General features: G+C 37.1%; 1 protein-coding gene across 1 annotated transcript in view; it reads right to left on the reverse strand.

Annotated features, from left to right (window-relative positions):
- The window catches only part of SLC9A9 (solute carrier family 9 member A9), a 191,779-nt gene that overhangs the window by 87,760 nt on the left and 86,053 nt on the right, over window positions 1-17,966 (reverse strand). The gene's annotated exons all lie outside the window — the stretch shown is intronic.

The raw sequence follows: 17,966 nt of genomic DNA on the forward strand, positions 1-17,966 counted from the left end.
TGAACAGTATATGCCTCCTTTGCTCACTAGGCCAAGGCTTCCTGTGCCACCAGCACAGACCTACAAGAATTCTTAGCCTATATTTTCTGTGTATGTAACACTTTTTAACCACATAATTTATGTGAGATACATGCAACTCTGTAATCTATTGCAGGATACCAGCTAGTTTTGTTTGCAAGAGCAAATACAGTCCAAATCCCATTTTATTTTCTGTGAATTTTGGTGCTGACCTATGTTGTTTTTTTTTTCCTCCCTTATCTTTAGTTTCTTAGTATCACAGTATTATTCTGATCAGAAAAGACCTTCAAGATCATCAAGTCCAATTTTGATCTTCCACTATCTGAGCACTGCCTTCTTGTAGAAGATTAAATCTGGGCTAGTTTTCTTCCTTTGTATAGCAAAAATCCAGGTGTTATTTCAATAGCTAATTTAGAGTAGGCTCATTCCTGTTCCAGGTACAGCCCCAATATGGTCTCTAATGAAAGACTCAGCTCCTTAGAATGGCAGAACTAGCTTGTTAGCTTCATTCAGAGTCTCCTTTATTCCTCACACAGTTTGCTCTCTCTTTTTAAAAGTATGTCACTTGTATGAAGCATTTCTCACCTTGAGTTAACAAAAAAATACTCAAAAATATCAACTGCTTCAGAACAAGTTTCTGACACAAAATAAGTGACATCTGATTGCCTTTTCCTGGAATGCAATGCTTGTAGATACAAGGCAAAACTTACCCACTTCACATTTATTCCTATATTCAGCATGGTGTTTTATTTAGTGGTTCTTCAGCTTCTGTGTTTTGTTCAATAGTGATACAGAGCCCTTGGAGATATTCCATTAAGCACTTAACTATCAGTGCTGTGCAACATAAATCCCATCAGAACAAAGCAATTTATTCTAAAAAGGTCTTCTGAAAACCATGCTAATAAACAGCTTCTATAGAAGCATTTTACCAAATTGTCAGGCATTTTACAGAATGTTTCTGTCACTGTTTTAAAGATGAGTTGTCAAGACCTTTTGATGAGAAGTGGAAGAATAGGAGGAATAATAGGTTTTCATCTGGAATACGTAATGTCCTAGGACACCCAAGGAGTTCCAAGAAGAGTTGCACCATACACATTTAGCCTCTGAAAAACATCCTTTTTTTTTGTCTGAGTTGCCATAAGCCAGGTCCCTGCTATGGTCTGTGGTCTGCTTAGATGCCACTCAGAAATTTTGCTTATTTTGAACATGGGCACTTGCAAGTGGGATTGCTTGCATGGAAAAAAAGAAAAATAAATAAATAAATAAATAAATAAATAAAAGATTAGAATCCTAGATACTGAGTCCTTCTAAGTATTCTGTCTACAGCCATAAATTCTGTTCCTTTGCCTCCTACTCAGACAACTAACCTTTTTCTACTCCAAATGAAATTGGCATTAAAGTGCTCATGTACTGCCATTAGTTTCCCCAAGGCCCCCAAAAAATTATACTAGGAAGCATTTTAATATACGCAGAGTAATAAGAATTTTTTCTTCTGTTTACAACTAAAAAACCTCATTTGTAATGTGCCATTTCTACCTTTCTGTTAAGTCTATAAATCAACTTATAGCTTTAAAATAAGAGTTGTAATAAATCACCAGTGACAACACATTGCAGATTAGAGTATTAATTACAAAAACATTGGTTCAGAACCCATCTGGGCACTTGGTTTGGGTGTTCAGCTCAGTGAGTTGCTGGAACCCAGATTCACTTTGTTTTGATTATTTTCTCTGCAAAAAGTGGATATTAGAAAATATTTATATTTCAGATGTCTATTAAAACCAACATAATATTTAAAAACACATTATGTACCAAGTATGCTTAGGTTTTCTATTACTTTCAGCCATTTTAAGTACAAAGAGGGATGTGCAAAAAATCAGTTTTAAGTGGGGACATTCTTCTGGAAAGTGCTACTGGCAGAGGAGAGAATTGGTCCAGGTTATCTATACCTTAAGCCTTGCTGTAATCACTAAGTTTATCTTATACTGATGCTTTATTTTAACTCAAGTGAAACACTCAATATGATATAAAAACTGTATTAGTTTTATCTTTTGAGTGAGATAAGGAAAGTGCCTTCTTTTGTCTTCTCCTTCCTTCCCTCCATCCCCACAGTTAAGTTCAAGCTAGTTACACAAACAAGCTACACCAAAATGGGTTTTTCAACTTGATCCATTTTATGAACTACTTTAATTTTCACAGAGTGTTAGAGAGATTCTCTAGGTAATTAATTAGTGCACCTGGAAGGCGCTAATCTAAGCTGCAATAAAAATAGAATTCTTTCAAGGAGCATCAAAACGAGAAGATAAGCATATTTTATGCCACAGTCCCATGGTTGGGGAGATGGAAGATGTAAGATTTCTCAAATCCTAATATTTTAAACAGGATTTTTCATCTAAAGGGAATAATATTAGTATGAGAATATTGGGTAGGAGTGGAATCACAAACAGCATCCTTTCATCTCAAGGGAATAATGTTAGTACAAGGGTATTAGGTAAAAGCAGATTTACATCCACAACTAAATTCCAGCAAAATTTAGTGAGTGTTACTCACTGATGGCAATATTACAGTCTTTCACTTGATTTAATACCTGCTGAAGAGCATTATCCACCTCTGGCAGGTACCTCTGCTACTGTGTGCAGTTCTGGGCCCCTCACTACAAGAAGGATGTCAAGTTGCAGGAGTGTGTCCAGAGGAGATACCAAACTGGTGAAAGGTTTGGAGAATAAGCCCTATGAGGAGAGGCTGAGGGAACTGGGATTATTTAGTTTGAAGAAGAGGAGGCTGAGGCCTCATTGCTTTCTACAACTATCTGAAAGGAGGTTGTAGGGGGGTGGGAGTTGGTCTCTTCTCTCATGTGAATAATGACAGGACCAGAAGAAATGGCCTGAAACTGCACCAGAGGAGGTTTAGACTGGATATTAGAAAGAATTTCTTTACTGAAAGAGTTGTTGGACAGTGGAACAGGCTGCCCAGGAAGGTGGTGGAGTCACCATCCCTGGAAGTATTTAAAAGAAATGTAGATACAGCCCTTAGCAACATGATTTAAGCACTGAACAGGTAAATTAGGTTATGGTAGGGGAATTTAGGATGTGGTTGGACTTGATGATCTTCATGGTCCCTTCCAACCAGGATGATTCTATGATTCTCTAGCTGCATTGATTTTTGCCAGCAACATGGAGGAATGCCACCTGTCCATGGGTCACACCTTACAGTGATCTATTCTCGCATGACACCAAAATAGGGAGAGTTTCAGAAGTTCAACAGCAGCTAGGATGTAAAATTGATTAAACTTTTTAAGAGATATTTTAAAGTGAAAGAGAGCTATTAAAATCCCAAGCAGGCAATGTTAAGTGATGGTTATAAAATTTATTATATTTGAATAATGCTATTTAATTAGAACACAGCTATCAAGAATGTTCCATGAAGTCAAGGATATGGATAAATCAATAGTTGATGAAAATTGCTTTTTTCCTAACCGATTTGAATTAAAGTGCAGTGGGAATTCAGACTACCATGATTTTTCTGAGGTTGTGGAAGCTTTTCTCATAGCCTTATAGCTTCAGTTAGTCTTCCTCTTCTGATTAGAAGTTTCAAAATCAGAAAAAGAAGGTTTGAATTTGAACCTCTTGCCTGAAATCCTTTATACAGCTATTATGAATCTTCACAGCATAGTGATGCCATGCTCACTTCTAGAATCACATGCTTAGATGGAAAAATAGGAAAAAGTAACTCAAATTAATGATAGAATATAAACTTGTTTATAGTGCTGATTTTGATATGTAGGTATATTTGACTGTAAAATCACAAACACACTAGCAGAGACACATTTGTAAAAGATTTTTTATGTCCTGGCCTATGTTCTGGCCTTTTTTATGAGTGGGCTTTGCTATTTACTTCAATACATTTCACCGCAACAGATTTATGGAAGGCACACAATAACTTTCTATATCCTTATAGAGCTGGGAGGTTTAAAAGATTCACAAGGCCTGAGGAAGAACTGGGAGAGTAAAAGGAAAGGAAATAAAGAAAACGGCAGCACCAAGGAAGAGGAAAGATCAACAATATTTTGCGTTTACACAGTATAGATTATTCTTTCTGACATAATCTACACACCAACATCAAAGTTCAGTTTGAAAGAAGCTGGATACTAGACTTCTGACTAGAAGCAGTAGAGAAAAAATGTTGGCTCCAGACATCTAGAGCAAATCCTTTCTATTATTAAAAATGCTACAGGTCTTTAATGGTTTTGCTAGACACAGGAAATTTAAACCAAAGAATGCTGAAAATTAGACAGCTAAATTAGAATATTTTTCTTGTTCTAAACTACTTGGATAAATGAAAATCAGAGGGAGAATAACTTAAAAAGGAAAACATTGAGAACTTCTAAAGAGGTTTGACCTCAGGGGTAAATGGTGGCTTAGTTTGGTCTGTATTTACAATGAATCTGTCAACATAATTAATTACAGGATTCAGATTAACCCTCGGAAAACTTTGCCATTTGATTTTATCAATTAATTGCCAAATAAGGGGCAGCTGTGGTTTAACCTGGCAGACAGTTAGCACCACACAGCCGTTTGCTCACTGCCCCCAAGATGGACTGAGGAGAGAATCAGAAAAAATGTAAAACTTGTGGGTTGAGATAAAGGCAGTTTAATAGGATGGAAAAAGAAGAGTAAAGAATAATAATGGTAAAAGACTATACAAAGCAACAGATTCACAGATCAATTGCTCACCACCCAATGACTGATGCCCACCCAATTCCTGAGCAGCCATGGCCACCCCCTGGTCACCTCACCCCAGTTTTATTGGTCAGCATGATGACCTGTGGTGTGGAATAGCTCTTTGGCCAGTGTAAGTCACCTGTCGTGGCTGTGTCCTCTCCCAGCTTCTTGTGCACCTTCAGCCTTCTCGCTGGTAGGGCAGTGTGAGAAGCAGAAAAATCCTTGACTTGGTGTAAGCATTGAGCAGCAGCTACCAAAACAGTGGGTTATCAACATCATTCTCATCCTAAATCCAAATCACAAGACCACACCAGCTACTAGGATAAAAAGAAACCTTATTCCAGCTGAAAACAGAACAGTGACTGTTCAAAAGCTCAATATACCAATTTCTTACATGTGTTAAAGGCATGAAGAGCAGTAGAAGCTTTGTTGTGTGCTTGTGGCAGTATAACCACATTCAGAGCCTCATGAGAATTTGAATGTTGCCTTCAGAAGAATTTGGATCTATCTGTAGAAAAATCAATTAATTACCATTAGACTTGCTAAGTTTCCTAGGAAAGGGGGTTTCTGCAAACTTTGTTGGGTTTTTTTCCAAACACTTATCAGTTTGTAAGAGAGGGAACCGTTTTAGATTATAGTATCCCTTTCCTGAAGCACAACCAACTTTTGCTACTATACATCAGGCATTAAGTTGTACCTAAAAATAACCCAAGAATGACACCTTAATGGAATGTATTACCAAAACAGAAAATTTTGTTGCTCCTACAGCCTGTCATCTAAGTTTGGCTTGCAAACTAGAAACAACTGTTTTCAAAGTGCTTATTTATCTTAAGTTTCTGAACTGAGATGTTGCAGGCAGAAAGGAAGGGGGGATCACTAAAGCTCTGTTGTATCAATATAATGTTCTTAGGGATTACTGCAGTGAAAGCTCTCTACTTTTACTTTTGCAGTACTGTGTTATTCTATAGGTATTAAGGAAGGATTCTGCTCAAGATGGGGTATAACAGATTGCAGCCAGAATACTGTTTGAAGGGATGTAAAGAACGTTTGAGTGGTCAGCAATTAATGGCAGTACTAGGATCACTGCGTTTAGGAATGAATTTGGAAATCTTTGGGAACATTGATGTCTGTTCTATTTGCTGATAGATGGGTAATTATGGGAATGGAAATGAAGAGTGAAGAGACTGAATGAGCAGCCTGTGCTGTCTAGGATTAAGCTATTATTCTTATAAAGCTGAGATCAGAGAATAAACAGCATATAGAAAAAAGATTTGAAAAAAAAGGTATTTAGAAAAGCTGCAGAATATTAATAACATCAGTTAAAATGAAGCTTATGTCCTGTTCTGAACAACTTGAAAGATACTTTCTTGGAGGGCATCTTTTTGGGGCAGTAAATCACCAGTCTGGTGGAAGCAGAGACATCAAGCACTGACAGTTAAGAGATATAATGAGCAATGGTTAAAAAATAAGCAAAAGAAAGAAACAAGTTTTGGCTTTGCCAAATTCTGCTAACAAAGGAGACTTAGGTGCTTTAAAACATGACTGGTGTCCTGGTCAAAGAAAAATAGTAATGTTATCAACATAATCTAGTTGTGTTTAAAATTGCAATGAAGTAAATAATCTTTTGTGTTTCAGTATTTATATTAGAATTAGAGGAACTGCTGATTTTTCAAAAGCAAAACACAAAATCATCTCATCTTCTTCTTTTCATGCCTCTCAGGTATTTTTTTTTTCCCCTGTAACTTGTCATCACAGTCCTGACCTCAAGTGATCAATTCAATTTCTAAGGAGGACAAATGCAATGTATTCAATTTCAATTTGCTGAGAGGAAATACTCTTTAATATTAATTCTTGAAGTGAGTTCATAAAAGCAGTTTCCTTCCTTGCCAAGTTTTGGGTGTTGGGAAGAAATTCAGTTAGTCTTTGACATATTTAGGAACTCGTAACCAGTACGAGGGGCTTTAACCTATGAGGAATTAAAAAAAAAAAAGAAAAAAGAAAAAAAAAGAATTCTTGTGATATCTGTCATGTCTTTTCTCTATGCTTTCCAGCAAGAATTGAGACTGCAAAAAATTATTGGATTCTCATGACTATAAGATTTATATTTCACTGCAAATCCAGCATACTGCAGGACAAATTCTTGCTCTATTTGGACCTGCTATATAGAAATTATGTTGCAGCTTCTATCTACACGTTGATGTTCCCTTTACAGTATATAAAACTACATCTGTGGGGAAAAACTGCAGAACTGTAAATCAGGAAAGATTACCTTAATCCAGAAAAAAAGTAACAGTATTTGCATATGGTTCTGATGACATGCTGTTTTGCTTCTATTCAGCGCCTATTCTAAGATAAAAGAGTGTTTACTAAGTAAGTTCACTACTTTCTGTGCCACAGCTATTTGTTCAGGATTTTCCATACATATACTGTTTTGTTGTAAGTCTTTTTATAGAGGCTGGAGGGAATGGGTGCAAGACCTTACCACTTTCTAGCTGAGGGAGAGTACTGTCCCTCTAAGAACTACCCTTGCTGTAACTAGTGTTGAATAACACGAGATCCTGATGATATTAAGCTCCATTTACTATTCTTAAAGACCCCTAACTGATAAGCCAACTTTGAGCCATGTTACCTTTTCAGAATACCACCCTATAGTTACGTTCAGCAGCATTATTTGCATCTGCAATTGCTTTGCAGATTCTAGTACCAGTTCCTGAAGCAGGATGCTAGATTAGTAGGACCACTGATCTGCTCTTATAGAGCAAAGTTTAGAGTGGATATTTGGGGATTATTTTAAAATTTCTGCAATAATCCTTTAACAGCTTCCCATCAAGAACCATCTTGTGGATCAAGAACAAGAACACAGTCATCAAATACAAGTTAGCTTCAAAGTGGCTGTGGTGAGGGGCTAACACCCTGCACTTGCATCTGTGAAATACATTTAAAAATTGCAGATGAAAGATAATTTGAGAAGGTGAATCTAAAATTAAAGACAGGAAATTATCAGCGCTGGTTATATCTGCCTTTCAGTGTATGTATTTCTGCTTACACCAACAGTGTGTCTAGAAGTCAGTGGGGAGAAATCATTAAATGGTTTGGGTTGGAAGGGACCTTAAAGTTCATCTAGTTCCAATCCCCTGTGTGGGCAGGGACACCTCCCACTGAACCAGGTTGCTCAAAGCTTCATCCAAACTGCTCTTGAACACTTCCAGGAATGGGGCTTCCACAGCTTCCCCAGGCAACCTATGCCAGTGTCTCACCACCCTCACAGTTAAGAATTTCCTTGTAATGTCTCATCTAAATCTCCCCTCTTCCAGTTTTGATCCATTACCACTTGTCCTTTCACTACAAGCCCTTGTAAAAAGTCTCTCCCCAGCTTTCCTGTAGGTCTCCTTCAGACACTAGAAGGCCACTATAATGTCTCTCTGGAGCCTTCTCTTCTTCAGGTTGAACAATCCCAGCTCTCATCCTTTCTTCATAGGAGAGTTGCTTCAGCCCTCTGATCATCTTCATGGCTTCCTCTGGACTTGCTCCAGGAGCTCTATGTCCTTCTTACATTGGGAGATCCAGAACCAGACACACTGCTTCAGGTGGGGTCTCATAAACATGTAGTATGAAGCACAAAGTAAATGTACACAAACCCAAAGTGAGCCTGTCACAATTTCAATTTAACTTATAGTTTTTTAATTAATTTCAGTGGGGCAGGTTTGCATCTGGCTCTAATGTGACTCTGTCTGAAACCAATAGAATAGAACCTGACTACTGGATTATTAGTATTTTCTTTGGTGATGTTTTTTGGGGTTTTTTTTACACAGAGTTAAATATCTGTAGTGAAAAGGTACAACTAGTAGTTCTTTAAGGACCTTAAAAAAAGCTCATGATAAGAATCTGTAGGAAAGCAGAAGGTGGGTGGACTCAGGAAGTATCATCTGGCACCTCATGCAGAGAAATGTTTTTTCAAGAGACATATTAGGCATGACATGAATGTGTGCTTCTGACAATGCTAAATGTCTGTTTGGAATTCTCGAACACTCGTAACTCTTCTGAAGTTCACTGGAGGCAAAGGGTGGCCAACACTCCCTAAATTATCGTGACTGAAGCAGAATTAAAAGTCAAAAGCTTGAAATACATGCTCAAACTTGCATGCTATTTTAATTATTTTAGGTGAATGACAGCAGATACGTTCCAAAATGTGGAAAGGCAAGGTACTTGAATCTTAGTCATGATTTAGACATTTAATCTGAAAGATTTTGACAAAAGGCTTTTTAGTCCTTAATTATTTCCACAGACATCACCGTGAGAAAGAGTCAGCTGTGGAGCATTTCTTGCACTGCGCTACCATTTTGTACAAATGTCTTTTTTGAAAAGCAGAAAATCCATTAATTGTGTAGTGGAAACACAGCTGCACTGTATCTAAAAAGTCACTAAAAAGATGGGATGCTGGCAAGTGCTTTAGACTATTATAGTGCCTTATTTATGTGTATTTCTTCCAGCAGCTTATTGTGTTAGAATTGTAGTGTTAGCTACATATTTCTGAAAAGTTTTGACCAAGGCTTCTGTGCAGTTTTTTAGCTGATATGGAGTTCTGCAGATAATATCCCTAAAAAGAGAACTGTAAGCAATCAGCAGTTGTGCAAGAATCATATAATTTAAAAAGGAAAGATACATAAAGCTTTTCAGATTGCAAGAATGTTGATAACAGTTTGGTAATGTCAGAATCACACATCGCATTGCCCCAGGATCCTCTGGGCAGGGCAAAAGCATTGCTGCCTGCAGGGGAAGCCTCCAAACATCAGTGAAGCTGCTAGCTCCCAAATCACACAGACTTCTTTTGGTGAGGCCAGTGCACATTTGTGATGAAAGGTTTGATGCTCCCTGAAAATCACAAAGTAACCTATCTAGCCATCTTAATTTCTTTACTAAACACAATGTCCCTCACAATAACAGCAATTATGGACACATTGACACATACTCCTGCAAGTGTAAGGCAATACAGGATTATAACAAAGGAATCTATTAATAATATCTTCAATATTAAAACCTTGTAAAGTTATGTGCTTAATAATTTTACTGCATTGCAGTTTAGCAGAATAATGTACTATGCATAGGAATATAAGACAGATGATGTTTTCTAGATATTCATTCTGTGACTAGAGAATTTATTGATAAATACTGTACTAAACTCACCTAAGACAATAATGTTAAGTGTCAGTGTGTCAGACAAAGAAAAAGTTAGAGCAAATTATTACTATTAGGACAGAACTATATTTTAAGAGAGAATGTGAGTGGTTTTCTATTTGGAACCACTTCATTGATAGTATAAGCCAAATCTCAGTAAAGTCAAAGGTCTTTGATTCATAACATAAAACTCTGTTAAATCATTTTACCTGTATGAATAATGAAGAAGACTTAAATAAAGAATCCTACCTTTGCTTTTTATTTTTGTCACAAATTCTGAGATGAATTGTGACTGACTACAGTCACAGGCAACTACTTGAAGGGAATGCTGTAATTGTCAACTTCTACTAGGTGCAAAATGGAGTAAGATATAACTTAAACTAAAGGAAACCACATGCACTCTAAGTTGGTGATGTTAAGCTGAACTCCGCTCCATTTTTGCACTACATGTTCATGGTGCAAGAATATGTTCATAGCCCAGGATTAGACTGATTTTGGTTTGCTTTTCCTCCCTATGCATTCCACAGTTCCAGTGACAAAAAGGATGGCAATAAATAGGAAGGAACTTGATTTAACAACTGATATACTTAGAGGAAATTTTCTTCACAAAACTAGAGGTGCCTTACAGAGGTGGGATACAAGGCCACATCTTGACATTGGGTGCAGGCTTAAAAACTAAGTGCTAGCTACCCACAATAAGGAGAAATGTTTCTGAGGTCACTCTTCAAACCTGTCTTGAGAAGATCAAGAGTGGCAGAAAGACAGATGTGTGTGAAGTAAAATTACATGATCTGCATAGTTATATAAACCAGCTTTTTAATTCTGCAGAAGCTGACATAGCTCCATACGGTTTGACTCCACTGCACAGATGAAGACCTATGAGAATCTAATTTGTGATTCAGGGCACCTTTCAAAGAAACTACAGCATGTGGCTTAGTTTGGAATTCCATTATGTATTCCTCCATATGCCAATGAGATTTTGGCCCATAGGTTTTAATTCTGATTGGTATATGCTAGCTAACTGCTGGCATCTGCTACTGTGCTGTAAAGAGGAAGCTATAACCTTAACAATCAAAGAACTTTATTAATATTTAAAGAAAATGTTTAACGTTTAAACAGATTGTAAAAACTTTAATGAAGCCATTTGAAAACTAGTTTGCATATGGCATTATGCTCCTTAGCCTACCAGCATAAAAAATGACATAATTTTTCAACAAGATGAGCTTCTCTGTACAGACATGGCTTTTACTATGGTTTTGGGTTTCTTTAGGGTATGAATTGCTTTGGAGCATGTGTATTTTCCAGCTTAAGTAAAATGAAGGAAATTTGTTTTCCTTTGTTTTTCAAGAGAAGGTCTCTTATTCACAGGTCCAAAATACTATTTTTATTCATAGGCATGTGCAATTGTAAGATAATAGAATCTGGTATTGCTCACAAAAAGCTGATGACAAAGGGACATGTGCTTGATGGGAACTAATGATCCCAGGGTAAATTTGCACATTCTCAGTTACAGAATCACTGAAACAGGTCTGCTAAAACAGAGGGAAAATGGAGATTAAAGAAGGAAATGTAGAAACTGAATATTGAAATGAGATTTCTGTATATGGACACCCAGTATTTTCAATATTATGGATAGGACAGCAGCTACTTTATGATATGAATGATAAATTATGCAGCTAATTACTGATCTATCATAGTTATAAAATCTAGGGTTATCAGTCTACTCATAGCAATGTTTTCTAGCTGTTTATCATCCATCATGCATTTCAGAGCTAAAAGAGAGGAAACAGTTACAGCATTTCCACATAAATTTGAGGCAAACCACATGTAAAGAGACTGCAGATTAAAATTCTTTTAGCATGGTTAAGTAATCAGGAACATCAGTCAGTTAATGAGGGATTTTGTTCAGAAATTCAGATTTAAAGAGTTGGTAGTATAATTCCTTTTGCAGAAATCAAGATTTTCTTGTGTTATGATTCTTCTTGCTAAACCCATACAGTAAGCAGCTTTAGCTTTCTTTATAGTATTATAATGTTCTACAGGGTTCTGTAAGTTCTTATGGTACATCTGGTCAAACAATGCATCTGGCACATTTCCAGTCTTCAGCTTTTTCTGCTAAACACAGAATTAGCTGTGTAGAGAGCTGGAATTCATTGTACAATTCCTGTCAATTGCAATCAGTTTTAAAGGCCATAATGATTAGGAGCACTACGCATGTGGTGCATGTTTATTTAGAGATAGTGAGGCAGTTTATGAAGGAGGGCAGCCTGTTTGTAGCAGACCCAGTGGCTCTGTAGGGAGGCATTGAGTTAGCAACCTATGAAGGTCCAGCTCAGGAGTACATGGCTCAGCCAGCATCCCTGTGACACTGCTGGAGCACATTAGTACCTCAGGAAAGAACACTGGAAGTTGTAAGAGAGAGTGCATAAACTTTTTTTTTTTTTTTTCAACTCCATGCTTACAACCTTTTTATCTGTATCATTTTCTTCTCTAAGAAAGAAAAAGAACAGAGGCATTTCTGTGTTCTCCCTGATCATTTTGAACAGCTGCAAAACAAAGGGTTTGCTACAGGCCTTGTCTCAAAAAACCCCACAAAACCAACCAAACAAAAAAGCCAAACAAAAAAAAACCCTGTGTGAAAATAAGAGCAAGGTTTTTCCCTAATGTAATGAATTTCTGAATTGTTTATTTAAGCAAATCTAGCAAGGGCAAAACTATACGAACACTATCCCAACAGAAATAAATCTTCCCAAATGCCATTTTATTTTCTTATTCTTGTCATCAGAAGTAACTGCTTCTTCAAGCCTTTCTCCTGACAACTGTAAGTTGGTCACCTGGACTTTTTCCTGAGCAGCACTGCCCGAAGCCCCAGTCTTTATGGCTTTTGAGTCTGAGCTTGCAGGAGTTCAAGAAGGTTGAAAATGAGGGTGTTTTTGTTCAGCTGCAGAAAGGGAACCAACAGACAGGAGACAGTGCCCATGAGAGCTAACTTTTATGTTCAGTCTGCACTTAAGTGGAAGAAAGTACTTCAGACACACACAACCTGTCTACTATTTCATTGGATCCTTAAGCAAGGACCTCTTGCATTTTGTTTTAAGAGCGTCCAACCTGAGTGCTATGTATTAGCTACAAAGAATTTCCAGTTTACCCTCAGAATATTAGCCATCAAATACATTATCTTGTGTCAGACAGCCAGTGGTGATGTGTGCCTCAGAAGATAATGAAAAAACATTGTAGTATGATATTTTCCTGCAGGCACTGAGGTTGTGGTGTGCTGGGAAAACAAATTCTACCTGCACAGCACATATGCAAAAACTGATTAGAATGATTTTAGAATCTGGTATGGGTGGTAATCTTGTTTGAAAGATAATTTTCTTTTCTCGTAGTCTTTCTCTCTGCTAATCATTTATGTGAAAACACCTGACCCCTTGGAGTGCCTTAAAGGTAATTTTTTCCTATACACAGTTCCTGAACAAATCACAACAGCTGCCAATTAAGCTGCTCATTTCAAAAGGATGAGAATTATGTTTCATGGTGTATGCTGCTTTGCTAATTATTGAGGACAGTTTGCTCTAAGTAGGGTTTTCCTCAGTCTAGAAATACTCTTGAATTTTTGAGAAGTCAAGAGACTGAATTGTGAGAGCCATTATAACCTGATATTTGTGTGGCCTTCTTCCTAAAAGTGGAAACTAATAATCTATGAACAATCTAATGTCTGATAACAGAAAGTAGTAGGCATTAAGCAGAGATAAATTAATGTAGGTTGCGTGCTTTAGTAGTGAGCACAGCTCTAATTGTTTGGCCTCTTAAACACTCATAAAAATAGCAGAACCAAAGCCACAGGGCACACACATGTCCTGTATGACTGTAGAGGGTTAAGACAAGGGCACTAAATCAATTTTTGTTTGTGCTGTTGCACTTTCTGATTTTAGAGGGCTGCTTCTCCCAAATACAATCTGGATGCTAGGTATCTGGAGCAGGACCACTACCCATCAGCAAATTGATGCAGTTTTGGCAGTAGGAACACACAGCCGTCTCTACTCAGCTGCTGTCCTTCTCTCACAGAAAGATAAAAGCAGTAGCTGCAGTTCCTGAGGTGCTTTTAACAACAGGAGAAAGTGTTCTGTTGCTGGTGCAGAATTTACAGTGTATTATTTCCTTTCTTATAAAAAAGATAGCTGACAGAAAAATCCTATCAGATAGTCATTGGATTGTGTGTCTAGAGAAAGGAGATCTGTTGTTTCAATTCTGAATGTAGGTCTGATTGTAAGTTGTTTATAAGATAGGCTAGCAGAAAAGCAGTAGAACGACCAGATCCCAGTGAGGGTGCTTCAGCTGGGTGTAGTGAGCCAGAAACTGACTTCGCCTTTAGTCCTACAATGCTCTTTTTATTAAACATTGTATGATTGCTGTTTAGGAACCACTCCTTTGATTACTTGTTTTTCCCCTCCTTTCAGTAGATTTTGACATCTCCATTGCCGTAGTTTACTCTTTAGGTTATACTGTGCTGTTCCAATTTGCTTCAGAAGTCAGTCTACAATTATGGATGGAACAACATCAAGCTTACAGTCCTTATTGAGGTGATCTCAGGACATGTCAGGGTCAAGAAACTAAAATGGTTTTATTTACATTATTTGAGGAATTAAGAAAATTTTTCATTGACCATTTTTGCAGCCTGTTTCAATTAATATTATTAATTTGAATTAAATTACTATGCTTAGAAACACAGCTTTTTTACACCAATCTCAACTGATGATCAAGCAATCAGCTGATTGATCCCTAGCCTGTTTCCTTGTTGGAAAATGTATAGCTGTATCATAAATGAGCTAAGTAATTTTACAAAATTCAATGGATTTTCAGGGGATTCCCGAGAGATTATTAGATTGTCTTCTGCAAAGTGATGACTTTTAATAATTAGATATAATAATGTCTGCTTGATAGTGTGGAGATTAAAATTTGAAGCCATGAGTACTATCTCCCTCAGTGAGCGAAGTCCTAAGATCAGTCTGAGCTTTCAGTTCTTCAGGGTAAGTCAATTGCTCAAGCAATCCTAATAAGACTACATGCTTTGGCAAAGTTACTCACAAGTTATGCAGCAACGAGTTCTCTTGTTTTACGTTTACTCTGCTTTACAAACTTGTGTACAACCTTGGAGGTAAGTGGTCACTGAAATCTTAATGCAGCATCTTGTACATTCTGCACTCCCGGTGCAGCTGAACAATCAGGCCAGAAGCTTTTGTCTATAAGGCAAGTGTTCCCTAACGAGTTTGCTATCAGGATCAGCAAAGAGTGTGAGTAACTGTGTAACTAGTAATGTGGTTAGAAAGGCTCTTAGACCTAATCTGAGAAAGCAACCTTCATGAGCTGGTGAGACACAACTATTTCAGAGGTGACTGTGTAAACAAGGGTTAGATTGGTGGAATGGAGGCAGGCAGGGCAGTATGGGACATATACTCTCTTGCTGGCTGGACATGCTTTCCTCTGCCTCCTGGTAATTCCCTGGCTCTTCTTCCATAGGAGATGCATTTCAGAATTCCCATTGCAGAACTTAAAACTTGCTGACACTGTATTTTGTCTGAAATCAGAATTCTTTATACACTTGCACACTTAACCAAAGAGTTGTATTTTCCTGTTACCTGGTCTCTGCATTGTGGCTGTTCTCTGGAATCAAAGAAACATAACCAGAAACTGATACATAACTTGCAGACGTGATGGGCTGGACATTTATAGCCATTAGAGAAAGGGAGAAGCTTCTCTTAATACTACACCACTAGAAAACCGTGCTGGTCTTAGCTTGGCATTTCAGTGAAACTTAGAGAGGGCAGAGAGAAAAAAGTAGCAGGGAATGTTTTCTCTTCCTGTCAAAACCACCATATTGTCCATGCAACCCTTGCTAGAGCTGACATGTAGGAATTTACAGTGCACATTTTCAACAAACCAATAATTTCTTTTTATCTATCAACACCCTGCCCAGCTACTGACTTACAGGTTGGCAAATCAACCCAGCCCAACCCAACTGAAGAACCTAATGTAAAATCTGAACTATAATGTCTCAAGATTTAGAAACAACTGTTGTTTGCCTGCAGCATGAAGTGAGGTTATACTAGCAGACACAAATACTTGTAGAGAAAGCTGCAAAGAATCAGATAGCTTTTGATTAGGTCCTAGCAATTTCATCTCCTGCACTGAAGATATATCGGATAAATTACACTTTAAATGTATGAAACTCAGGAACATTGTTTGACCTAACTTATTGCCATGGTCAGCAGTGCCAATTTTAATGTTAAAATCACTATGACCATAGTACCAGCTCAATGATGAAGATTTAAAAATACTGCCGTGAAACATCATTCATGTTAAAACAAATGATGAAAAATCACAGAGGGAATGTTTATAAGTACTTAGTGAGAATTGGGATAATTAGCTTCAATGAAAATTCTCTAAAGCCTGCATTTTCATTAAATCTTTGTTATCTTTTCTTTTGACAATGTCAACATAAGCCGTTGTTCTTGACAAGATTTGTGTTACTTTATACTTCCAGATTCTGTAAGTTTCAGATATTGAAATCTAATATTTCTCTTTCGTGGAATGTTAAATGGTGATTGACTGGACGATACAGGATTTACAGGGACTAATAATTGCATGGCATCTTTTAACAGGCATTCTTAATAGCAGTTCTGAAATTCTTATTTATGAACTGTAGGTAAGTTTTCATTTTATGTCAATATCTGAAGAAAATAATACTGGTCCTTCCCCTCCCCTCTTAAGTACTCTTTTAAAGTAAATGCTGAAGTATTATGAGAAACACAGAACTTGCTTCATGGCCAGAAAGACCACCTCTACCATTTTATACTGAATTTTACCATCAAGCTATGAAATTTTAACAGACACTAAAAAATGGAACAAAAATTATGCAAAGCAGTGGAGGAATAAAGCTATTGTTTAAAAACGGCTAGCACAATTTCACAGCCTGATTTACAGTTTTAAATCTAACTTCCACGTTTCTTGTTAGCTTTAGCTTCAGCCTTATCTTGCTGTTTTGTCAGTGTACATTACAGTTCACCAGTCCTTAGTGAAAGATCTGTCAGATTGTAATAAAAGAGAGAGACTGCCTTGGAATAATTCTATAAATGAACTGAAAGCCCCTGATTTTGGCTGGTAATGAGTCATAAAAATTACTTAGATTGGGAGCAAAGCTGTCTGTCTGAGCAACAATATTCATTTAAGATGCACTGAAGTCATATATAATTATGAGAATACCAAGTGTGTGGTTTAGTAAATTCACTTGAAGAGAATTATTTGGGGGAGAGAAAGAAGGAGGCAGTGCAAGTCTCACTGAAACAGCTGCATATGAAAGGATAATCTCTGGATTAGAAAATAAATTAGAAGAATACGAAGGAATTCAGCAACAATTTTTGAACCATATCATGAGGGAGGCTGAGGATTAAGAGCTTATGGGGGAAGAGAAAAACAGAATAGAAGGGGTGCATAAAACTCATAGCTCCATAGAGAAACACTAATCCCTTTTCTGTGTGTTCAAGAGTGGATTCTGTTTATTTTCAGTATTTTGTTTTGCACTGTTGAATGGACTAGAATGAAAGAGTAAACATGAACAAAACCAGTATGCATTTAAACTAAATGATAGGTAATTCTGTAGTTGAACAGTTTCATATGTAATTAAAAATACCATGGCTTTTCTTTTACTCTTGCTCTCTCTGAGGCTATGCATCACTAAACAAGCAGACAAATCCCTGAAAAAGCCTTGTACTCAAATTGTAACAGTTATATGCAAAGGTAGTAAAGGCATATGCAATTCACTATTTCTGCAAAATAACAATTCTATAGTAGATATGTTATTCCCTTATGATACAGTTATCAGAGAAAGATTCTCTGCTAGTATGAAGAAATACAATTGGGAAGACTAGGTAACACTTCATTCTGCAAGTACTAACCAGAAACTTTTTTGTGATTTAAAATCTGAGAGAGTCTGGCAATTGAACTAATGCTGTCTAACTGTTTTTGATAGAAAGTTGGATTTTTTATTAAAGTGAGATC

Source organism: Apus apus, chromosome 8, assembly GCF_020740795.1.
Source record: "Apus apus isolate bApuApu2 chromosome 8, bApuApu2.pri.cur, whole genome shotgun sequence".
Taxonomy (NCBI): domain Eukaryota; kingdom Metazoa; phylum Chordata; class Aves; order Apodiformes; family Apodidae; genus Apus; species Apus apus.